This window comes from Polypterus senegalus, chromosome 3 (assembly GCF_016835505.1).
Source record: "Polypterus senegalus isolate Bchr_013 chromosome 3, ASM1683550v1, whole genome shotgun sequence".
Classification (NCBI taxonomy): Eukaryota; Metazoa; Chordata; class Cladistia; order Polypteriformes; family Polypteridae; genus Polypterus; species Polypterus senegalus.
Window position 1 is genome coordinate 171721811 of NC_053156.1, and position 12377 is coordinate 171734187.

General features: G+C 36.2%; 1 protein-coding gene across 3 annotated transcripts in view; it reads left to right on the plus strand.

The window, feature by feature from the left end:
* The first annotated feature begins 9816 nt into the window (after window positions 1-9816).
* The window catches only part of LOC120525687 (kelch-like protein 29), an 810846-nt gene continuing 808285 nt past the window's right edge, over window positions 9817-12377 (plus strand). For all 3 annotated transcript variants that reach the window (XM_039748201.1, XM_039748199.1, XM_039748200.1), the window contains exon 1: window positions 9817-10127. The gene's annotated coding sequence lies outside the window, so the exon portion shown is untranslated. The remainder of the gene's footprint in view (window positions 10128-12377) is intronic.

Sequence of the window (12377 nt, forward strand, 5' to 3'; positions counted from 1 at the left end):
TGATCATTTAATAATATGATTGCAGCAAGTTCCCTTTTTTAATGAAATGACTAAGTATTCCACAAGCTACGGTATATATTTGGCTTAAAAACTGAACCAGAACAGTACATAATATGTAGTTGATCAAATGCAACACCCCAAAATTTAATTAACATGACTTAGCCCTCGCACTTTGCGCTGTTTGATCTTAAGCCATATTATCTGACTGTAATATCACTCACAGGCTGTATTGCCAGACTGATGATAATTAACGCATGATCATTATGAGATCATTTAAGCTGTTACAAGACATATAATTAAAAATATGGAAAAATGTGGAAAAACTGTGTCTTTTTATATCATCATAGATAACCTTGTAAAATACATCACCAATGCAGTACGCAGTATATTGCATTGAGGTGATAACCAGCTGTCAGGATGAACTTAGAGATTACCTTTAATTTAAACCTGACTGCTCCACAGACTTTAGAGTTATGCCCTTGGAGAGCAACATTAATAAAACTGAAAATAACCAATGGAAAAAGCAATCTCAAAATGTTTTAGAACATTGAAAAATGTCTGCACCTTTAAATTGTTCTCATAGGAATGACAATCTTAAGGTTCTTGTAATAATTGTATATATTTTGATATAGTTTAAACAAGTAAAAACGAGAACAGCTAAAGAAAAAAAAGAAAACTGTTATTTATAATTGCCTCATTACCACTAAATAAACAGACAATTCTTTGAAGGCATGCAAATATATTTTAATAACCTATCAAATTAAGTTAGATTCAAATAAAGCTTATTAGGAACACTTCTTAAAATCTTCTAAATTCAAATATTCAGGAAACTAATAAAGCAGACTCCTATACTGTCCCCTAAGGACACCTAAGAAATCTGAACCCTCCAGTTTGTTCTTTGTCTGCACCTGAGTTCCTCCATACTCAGTGCATGTCTGCCTGGAAGTGATGCCCAAAGTACCTCAACTGCCTTCTCTCAATCCTTAGCAGCAGCATTCTAATTTAAGGTCCCCCTGGATTGTTGAGCTTCACTTCCTATCAAGCAAAGTGAGTGCCATACCTTTACAGAGGAGAATCATTTTGATTGTCTGTACCAGAATTGTTTCAGTCACTTCCTAGTGCTTATGAATATAGAAGATGGTAACAATATAGACATACTGGCACACTTCCAGTATCACCTGAACATTTAGTTCCTGGCATCATCACGTTTACTGCATAAAGCAGTACTTCCAATGCTCCAACAATACATTAGAAAATCTCACTACCTATACCCTAATTTGTAAGCAAAGCCAAATATACCCCTAATGGAGATAGCTACCCTCCCTTCACCTGCAGATACAATCCAGTTGTTTGGAGACACCTGATTTAAAGGTGTTCATTCTCATTGTTACTGCTTTAAATCCGGCTACAAAATGCTCAACAGAGATGCTATACTCAGCTTCCCAAAATGAATACTCTCAATGTATTAGCTGAACTTTGACATCCACACAATAAAAATCATGAAAATGAGAGAAGAAAATATGCACCCTTCAAGAAATCATTCAGCAAGCTTGAAAGGATATTTTCATGTCCCTTTACAGGCTTAGAATGCTATTTTTGTATTGCTAATACCTTAAGATACCTGTCTGAAGACTTCTCTAGTTTCCTGAAATGTCCGAGGAGTAGACTGGTAAATTCCTACATCTCCTCAAATAACTCTTTTATAGCCAGAACAGTCTGTATTTCTCTTGAATTCTGAGGTTCAAATATTGCCCATAGTACATTTTTCCCAGGTATGGGTTTTAATAGGAGTTTGTTTTTCTTTTGGTACTTTGGAAACACACTACTGTTAGACCTTTTTAGGTGTTTTTGCAAATAATATGGAAAGCACTTACTACAATAGCCAGGCCTATTTGTCTGTCCATCAATCCGTCAAACTTCATGAAAAAAATGGCTGTCAGTGAACTAATTTTGTTCAAACCTGGTACATTTATCTCTCTATTATTTAAAAAAAATTCTTGGAAGGCTTGGAAAGAGACAAGACATGATTTTCTTGGAGACACTTTAACGTCCCGCGAGACAAGGCAGAGAGACAAAAGGACAGCTGCTGTACAGGCTTTTAAATGTTCGAAGTGCGACATGCAGATCACGCAGCACAGCAGCAGCAGCTGCAGCAATGCAGCAGGTGATCCGACTGCATCTCCTCAGTGTGCGTTCAGCCCCCCTCTTCACAACACAAGCGGCAAATACGTGAAGTGGCTGGTGCATAGCGTGCCTCGGGGGGGTGGGTTGAGTGGGGGCAATCAAAGTGAGCAGGGGGCAAAGCCCCCTAGTTATTCAAAGAAATATGTTCTGACAGTTTAGTTTCCATTGAGATGTATTGAATACAACACGCTGTACACATTTTTGATGTTTCAAAATTTCCTATTGAGAAGCATTGGCAAATATACAAACTTATTTATCGTAAAAGAAAAAAAACATTCTTTACCACATCAACTACAAATTTTTTTATTACTATGGCAATTTTGAGAGTGGTTACTTCAACTTGTATATTTTTTTGTATTTTTTTTCTTTTACTCATTTGACAACTACTCTTGGCTGTAAAACAGTGAAACATCTGCAGTCATTTGTGCAGAAGCTATGCCTCACTGCAGAACATGGAATGGTGTGTAGTCAGATCTATGTGTGTTTGGATGGCTGAGTATTGCCATATAAGTAAGGTGTGACATTAGATGGTTATTTATTCAATTCAGTAATGTTATGAACTAGAGAGTTTCTAAGCACAGAATCCCAAATAAAGACTCAAAAGAGGGAGAAAAAAACATCAAATCCCAGCTGGTCAGAAAAAGGGCAAATAAAGTATCTTTATATATACTGTAAAATTACTTATTAACACAAAAATGGTTTTGAAGACAGTGATGCCCCAAAGAACACAAAAGGCAGAGCAGTGAATGCCTGAAAAAGATAAAGTCAATCCAAGGCAAACAAGTCCCAATCACAAATCTAGCATACAAAGGCAAACAATAGTGTATTAGGTCAAAATTTTGTATATTTCACAAAGCACAGAACAATTGCAAGATACTCATCAACAATTACACATTCAATGAAATGAAAGTTACTGTTGATTACCCTCAGCCTGTATTGAGGGTACTTCCTTATACTGATGAGTATATGGTCCCGCCTCTTTGGGGGGGGTCCACCCACAAAACACATGGTACATAAAAGAATATGCTTTGACATGAAGAATCTAAATGAACATCATTGCTAACATAAGAAATGAACACAACAAACATAAAAGACATTTGAACACCAGCTGGGAGAGGAATCTTGGATGACACAACAGTCAATAATGATATTCTTCATTTATTAAATATAGTAGTAATAATATTGGTTATTTATTCATCACCATGAAAGGCAGGTACTGCCTCCTACTGTACCAGAATGCAGGGGTAGGTCTTGTTAATGCTAAGAGTCTGGCTTCTGCCTCTACCCAACCCTGCATTGATCTCTGTGGCTGCTAGATATCTTGCTTGAACCTTAATTACAGCAATTAATTTCTCCTGCTTCTTCAAATTAAAGTGGGTAAGTAACATGATGCTTACGTCTGTAAAAGTAAAAATTAAAAGCAATGTAACTTATGTAGAAATGTATGAAAGAAAGCTCAGTGGCTTATAATGATTCAATATTTCTCTTGACCCTACAATTTATCAGCATAATACCAAAATATTCCCTGATCTATCATGTTTGGATGCAGCCAATAAATTTAGCTTCAGACTTCAACACAGCTTTTGAAAGCCCATCGGGTACAGCTTTACAAATTTGAACTACAATGAGCAACAGACCTTAGACATCCAAAAAACAAAAAACAGAAGCACCTTAATCCTTTCATCACTTGAGTTAGAATCTGTCATTTATGACAGCAATTTCAACCACAATATTGTAAAATTATATTAAAAAACATATTTTAAATATCCTCTTAATACATGTAATTAGATTATATTATCACTATTATTTTCGAATATGACTCACTGTCACAAAAATATGTAATAAGCAAAATTGTGATAACAAACTCTTTGATGAAGTGAATAAAAAATATTAAACTTTCAACTCAGATAATCAAGTCTCTGAGTGGACCTCTATGGTATGCCATGAATATACTGCATTTTCTTGTTGATAATCTGTCAATCTCTAGGCTCTGTTGTAGCAGGGAACCTTTATGCAACATTTTTAGTCTATTAAGCCTTTTAGTTATATTTCCTTTTGTTTAACTGCTCTATGTAGGATGATAACATCCTAGTATGCAGATCCTTAGCTAGCTTCAGACCTTCTGAAGTATCACGTATCTATCTATATAACCTAATACAGGATGATCTAATGTCCCATATATGGACCTATTTATATTAGATTAACATGGTATCAACTATATGTTAAATATGCTTTTGTATATTTATATACTATAAAGGCTTTGTCTAACAAAGGGTTGTTAGCACTCTGTGATTACAATGCAAGAGTGAAAAATCTTGTATAGAGTGCTACAGAGGATTCTTTGTTAAATACATGTCTTGTGCTTATATATTGCTAGGGTCTGAAAAACTTTTATGTACAAGTGCTGAAGTGGAAGTGGGTATTGAGTTTTTTTGCCCTACACTATCTTTACTTTCCATACAACACTAAACAGGCTTATTATTAAACATTTCAGTAACCATGCTTATATTTCTGCTTGGATTCTTTCATAAAATTTCAAAGACAACTTTTCAAGAAGAATAGAAAAAACAAAGCTCATTCTTACACTCAGACCATACATTTCTCCAGCACTGAACAGCTGATTACACTTTTAATCTTTATCTTTATCTTCTGTAATGGATGCTTTTTGTACCCTATCTGGCCTTTCAGTCCTTTTTTTCTCTCCTGCATCAACCCACCATCTCCCCCACCACCATTAACTGTGCATCTTAAGTACCAATCAACCTACTTACTTCTTTACAGATACATAACTGGTGAAAGCTCAAAAACAAAAATATTGCCCCTTAAACCTTTTCATTTATGTGGTACCCCTTTTTCTTATTGTAGTAGCACGCTATCCAAAACACATGCCAGCCATAGCTAAAGCATTTCTGGTTAGCTCTCATATAGCCCCATAGCACTGATATTACAAACATCTCCACCCACTGCAGTGTCCTAGCTGCATAGTCTAAATGGACCTGACCTCACCAGGTACATCCAGCACTACCTTTTGGGGGTTGTTTACACCTCTCAATGAAAATTCCCAGCTGAGGTCAGCTTTACCCAATGTCTGGCTAAGAACAGCCTGCTTAAGGTCATGGGTTTTATTTTAGAATCATAACATTGTTTACAAGAACTTCTTCAGGAACTTCTTGTGTTTTTAACAGAAAATAACTGCTCATTTTTATTTTTATAATATGAAGCATATTGCATAATGTGATACTACAAATAAAAGCTTTTACAATTACAGAATTCAAACAAGTGAACATGTTATTCATTGTTTTGTCCTTTAAAAAAGCTCAGACAATATAATAGACTTAAATGTGCATGGATAAAATGTTTCAATTAAATAGTTCACATTTTTCTATAGCTATAGTAGACACATACTTGGATGTTACTTCTGGAAAATGCTGTTGAAGAACCAACTAAAGATAACGAAATCAGGTTTACATTTTAATTGACTGAATTTCTCAATTTCTAACCCACTTACCAGACCAGGGTTGCATGTGGGTTGGATGCTGGAGTCTATCTCAGGTAGCACAGGGTACAAGGCAGGAATAAACCCGGCACATGGTGCCAGTCCATCACAGAGCGAACACACACATACCAAACACATTGATAAATATTTTTTGAATAAACTGTGTACTTTTTGTATCATTGGCATCTTGATTAAAATTGGTCTTGACAAAAATGTGACTAAGTCTGAATGACATTTTTGGGAAAACACTAAGAATTAAATAGTGGTAAAATTTTTGAAACTGTCACTCTGTAAAAGTTTCTGGCACTCTATTGGTTTCACATATCAGCTTGTTTTTTTTTTCTCAACAGGACTGTAGTTGCCTGGATACTACTTTGGCTATTGGTCCAATCCAGATACACTCTAAACACTTTTGTGCATGAAAACCACAAAGGAATCTCATCTATAAGATGGTTCCATCAGTATATCTGGCACATGGAATGTCTTACTACCTAATATTTAAATTTAAACAACCTAATGTGTATACTTTAATGCTGTCTCAGAAAACATGAATGGCTGTTTAAATTTAACAAAATAAATGAAGTATATTTATTTCCCAATGTGAATATGAATAGTTAATTTCAGAATTCTTAACTGCCTCTTAAGAGCCTAAAGGGTTGTTGCAGTTTTGTTGTGAACTTGATCTGATAAGCCAAAAAGTAGTGTGATGCTGCAAAAAATAACTTTCTCAGGACCACAGCCAAACATGGAAAGTTTTGATTTCTGAATTAGTTCATTACCTTGTGGTGATGACAGTACTGTTTTTGGTCTGAAAGCAACTGAGTTTTGTACAACAAACACACTTGCTATCTTAGTGTAAAATCAAATACCATAGAAAGCATTTTCTTATAGTGTTTTTATTTAATTAATTTATTTTTGTCTGTATGTGTGGAAAGGCTTTAGGCTTCAAATAAAAGAGCATCTAATTCCTGGTATGAAACCTGGTATCCTATTACTGTACTATGTATTTAACAAGGTGTATTGAGCAGCATGGGGCAGTGTTTCCCAATATTATGTGAGATCTATATCAGAGATTTTTACATTTACAGTAATCAATTCTTTCCCTTACATCTAACCCACTGTAAAAAAAAAAAAAACAAAAAAAAACGTAGAACAATTATTTAGTCAATCATTATACTGCATACTTGAACCTTAAAATGAAACTAATGAAACCTGCATTAATCCTCCAGAATACATTGTAGAGAAATGCATTTGGCTGTTTTCAGTCTGTTTTTTGACTACATAAAAAGAGACTGGGAAGGGTTCAGTTCATTAACTCTCAAAAGATAAACAGATCTGTGTCTGTACTCTTTTTATGACATTTCATTATATCTATTATAATTAGGTTTCACTCAACCTTGAACCTCAGTTCTATTTTGATGTCCAACATAGCTTTTAAGGTGAACAGCTATGTTCCTTAATGTTTGTAAATGACATTCTGTACCAAAAAAAAACACATACAAGGATTACAATGTGATTGTGTCTTATATCATTTCATCATATACAGCATGATCAATGTCATAAAAATGTATGTTTTAAGCAACAATCTAGCATTTCCCTTATTACTTCTCTGCACTACTTGTGAGCTCACCCTGCTGATTGAAAAGAGTGTCACAGGCACACGAGGTGTTACTGGTGCTGAGAGCTTCATAGGAATATTAGAAAAACAAAAATTAATAGATCTACCATTCTCTTGGGGCTTCTCTTCCCTCCACATAATTCCATGATATTTTACAAATTACTGATATCCTCACTACGTACTGTACAAATAGATGTCTAAGAAATAACTTGCTCCTATATTTTTCTAACAGGCAATATCCAGATCCCCCAAAATGGTTTGCCTTCTATAATGTAGAACGCAGCAGATGCCATGAGAGGTAATATATTGCTCTATTTTCAAACATAATAGTCATTGCTTTAAAGTGCTCTGTGATGGTGCTAACTATGATATGCATCACAATGATTGATACAGAGTAACAACCTAATTGATACTGTAGATTTCTTTGTGCAAATTGCAAACTAAAAACTAATAAAAACAATAGAAATTCTTACTTCCTCCTGCGATGAATATATATGTCTTATCAACAATTCATATCCACTTAAAGAAAATAAATTTAGGTTATAATATAAGTGTATGGCCAATTTTTGTTATTACAATATTTTATGGAATTATTTTAAAAAAGAAGTGACCTGACTGAAACAAAAGTAAAACTTGAACAGGGTCTCAATGTTTCTTTTCTATACAGTGCACCTCAGAGTACTATGCCCATTTGAAATTATTATAAAGATAGAATGAAATTAGTTGTGAAAGCCAAGATTTATTTGATATTTCTTTCCAAGTATAGTATACCATCAGATTTAGTGTTTCATCAACTTGCATTGTCATTTTATTACTTGGAGAAACTTTGCTCAACATAGTCTAAATATTTGCTACTACTAATTTTACAAATACAGTATGAGAAAACCAAACAGTTCAATTTATTTCAGTTTCACTTTGTATAGCACTAACTGTAGGCACAGAGTGCTGTGACAAGTTCTCAGGTACAATGCAAATATAGATTTTAACTAAATATTAAATATAGTATTAGTAAACATAAATACATAAACTTGTTAAGACAAAAAAAAAAAGTAGAAACATTAATATAAGTGGAAATCAACAATATCTGACACTTAATTAATTGTTGAATTATGGCCAGCTGGCATTCAGTCCTTCAGAATCATTTGTCCACTTATTCACTAAGTCATTCCAGGATTTAATTTTGGTGTTCTTTAAAAATTGGAAGGGCATTTGCTTCATCTTCATAACTGAGTACTTTTTTCCTAGTATCCAGCCTTTAAATAAAGAAGTGTTTCTTCTCTTCAATTTTAAATACATCTTCCCTGAAATCTTGTTGTGTTTCATTGTTTACCTGATGTATAAAGTATACATAATTTAATGTTATGATTTTAAATTGTATTCTCATGTAGTGGTTAAAGTTGGAGCTTTGCACCTAATATACACATTCATAAATATACACACAATAAAATCTGCAAAAATACTTCTTGGTCACATGTAAGTTAAAGGTGCACCATAGCATACTAAAAATGAAGAATGAATGATAGACCACAATAGAATGCATTTTAAATAATATCTATAACAAAAGATGAGGGTGCTGCTACCAAGATAGGAATTAAATCCCTACTGTCATGAAACTGAATAAAGTGGTTTCTTAAAATTAATAGATGAATGATAATAATAATAATGTATGTACTGTAGATGCTCTTTTTTTGGCTAAAAGGACTGTTAACATCGGTCTCAGGCTACTGACATTACCATTATTTGTGGCAGCTCCAAGTCACTAGATATTTTTTACAGTATGCACTACAAAATGCTTCTGTGCACTTTTCTCTATTTGTTCTGATTATTATTACTGCTTTGGGTGCTTTTACTCCATTTCAGTTGTTGGCTATTTATTGCAGAGTAGTGCCTTTTCAACTAGGGGTCTGGGGACCCCTAGGGGTTCTGGAATATTATACAGCTGAGCCCAAGTTTTAATACAACCCCTCACCCCATGCAAATATACAAATGTTACCAGAGAATGTAGTTTATTATTGGTGTCATAAATACTCATACTAAATCGTCTTTGTACTTTACTATTATTAAGTAAATTGTGTTGCAGTTCTATAGGGCATAATCAGTTGATGCAATGTACATCCAGTCAGTGATGATTGAAGGTAAAGTTGTTATCAAAAGAGACACTTGACCCCAAAAGTTATTTTGCCTGCTACTGAGCGCCTCATAATTTAACACTGTAAATGCCCGCTTTAAAAGACCTAATTATATATTTATGACTAAAGATGACCCATGCCGATTAACAGTGAATATGTTCCACTAAATTCATATAAGCTACCCAATAAAAAAATATTTTGCCTGAGCTGCTGGGCGCCGATTGAGGACAAAGCCAAGATGAACTCGAAGGGGTTTATGAAGACGCCCCCGCCCCCTCCCCCCAGTTATGACATCACGCGTGCACTTTCCTGTTGTGGCAGGTGAGTGGCGCTGCGCGATTCCCCGCATGAGGCGGAGGGGAGGAGCGCTGAAAGGCTAAAACAGCGACGCGGCGCGTGTCACCAAGCATTTCACTCTCATGTTCTCTGCCTATGTGTTCCAGGGATTGCTAGAGACGCTTCGCATCGCGGATATTCATAGCATCGCTGCGCAAATGAGTTAAACAGAGTGCAAGCAAACAGAATAACGGGCAGAGACCAAACAAGAGAGCGCCTCTCGGTACCGTTTGCATTTATACTGTCGTCATGTAATGAAGTAGCTGCTTTTGTGGATGAATAAGGGCTAGCAAGCGGGTAGCGAGCGCCGCAGTGTGGAACAAGGACAAGCGACGGGCTTCCGCTCTACTGTGCCCACTTGAAGGTAAGGAGATTTCAGCTCTTGGGAAGCCATGTGTGTGTATGCATATGATAGTCGGGGGCGGATACTGTGCATAGCTCACTGCGAAGTTGCTGTCCGCTAACCGGCTCCTGGCTGGATTCGGCAGGCGACTACTTTTGCATGCTTCATCCTCACTGTAAGTGTTGTTTATGTTTGCAAGAGTCAAAAACTCCCCTCTACCTCAAGTGCGCAGGCGCCTGCGCCGTGCTTCCTTTTTTAAAAAACTTCATGCTCGGCAAATGTGCAACGCGAGATCGAAGGACAAGCTGAAGGAGGCTGGTGAAAAAGCACAGACGCTGAGCTCTGTATACAGGGTAGTGTCAGGTTTTCCAGTTGCTGCAATTGGTGTATCTCTTTTCGTGATGCCAAACCTCCGACAGCCTGAGTTGACTTTGCAAAAACCCGTTATTTTACTTGCATCCACTGTCACACTAATGATTGGAGCACATCCAGGTGTAGTTGAAGGACCATCGCGTGCTATCGGACGGTTCAGAGCTAACAGTTGTGATGTTTCACCTTCCCAGTTCGAAGCGCTCATTTGGTTTTCCGGTCGGACTTTTCTGAAAACGGGAGGTCGCTGTTGATTTATTACTTGGTCTGCAAAAATGCAATTAAAAGATAATATGCATTTTTCGTTGCAATAATGAGCAAACCAAGTGCATTGTGTATCATTTAGCTCTAAATAGGTTCAACTACAAAAATAGCATTACTAACTTACTAGGTTATGTATTTTTATTATATGGAATAGACTAAGGTGAAAGGTTGGCGTTACGTCACATCGGGGAGAATTCGGGCAGCTTTGTTTTGTCCACTTTGCCCGACTTGTAGCTTCGAGATCCTAGGACGTGGAATTTTCGACTCTGAAACGTAATTTTACCATATATACAATAACACGTGAACGCACAGCAGTTAACGCAGACAGTATTTAATAGAGCGGAAGCCAGGTTTCTTTGAAGGGAATTGACAGTGCTGTAATGAAGCGCGCTCATGTATAGTTGCTATCTGTTAGGACCGTTAATATCATTATTCCACAGCTGTTACCACGGGATTTGACTTTTTCCGTAAATGAGGCTTCCACTGATACTCCGATCTCGTGTGTAGAGAAATCGTGATTGCTCGTTATTATGCGTATCTGTGTAGTAATTGGTACAGCACGAGCTGTCACTTCTGAGGTGTACCGAAGGCGGTATGCGTCTTACTAGCACAAATCATACTCAAAGCTATGCACAGAACTACGCTCATATCCCGAAACATTACGATCATTTGCGGCGTGTGAATTTCAGTCCTAGAATTGTTTATAAATGTGCTAGTTTTGCATAAGGACGTGGTTAATGGTATTCGTGTATTTATATCGTGTTTCATGCGCAACGGACTGGTTTTCCAGCTCCATCGTGTACACCTCAGAACGGTGGTTCAAATTACAGTCCACTCGATTTCACAGACAAATTTAAACTTCTCACCAAAGTGGTTTAATTGTGTCTTTGTAAAGTCGGTTGAAGGAAAGATGACGGCGAATTGCGTATAATAGAATCGGCGCAAGCACCGTTGCACGCATGGAGGCAAATCTAAATAGAACTTTAAAACGTCGTTTATTTTACGTCTTTCTTATTATAAGATGTTCTGTATTTATTTAATGTAAAAGCTACAGTTTCTAGGCAATACTGCGGGACGTCCAGACTGCTACAATTAATGGCTTATTAAAACTATAATTTAATTGTCTGTTTTATTCTTGTCATTCCGTTTTTTCGACATGTTGACTTTCATTTTGTTTCATCCATTTAAATGGATCATCATATGCCACTGATCGCATAGTAACATTTACGATAGCTTGTAAATGTAGAATTAAGAGTTCATTTGTTTCTGGCTTTACTGTAATAATCAGTTATGCTAAACATTTATGCTGTCGGGATAAATCCCGCCAACGCTCCCAAGCAGGCTTCAGAATTGATTGAACTGACGAATGTTATTCCTTATTTTAGGTTTGAAATCCGCGCCCAGCTGTTCCGCGAGCATGGATTTTCCTTTCACATTATCAAAGACATAACTGGAACAAATAGGTCAAAGTTTGTAAATCTTTTCCAGGATAAGTTCCGACATTCTGTATGACCCTGATTTGGATTAAGAAAGTGCGGCAAATGTTGTATACGTTCTAGATAGCTTTTTCTTTAAACTAAATCTGAGTTGGTCATGTGTAGATGATCTTATGAGTAGCACTGTAATACATTGCTTAGG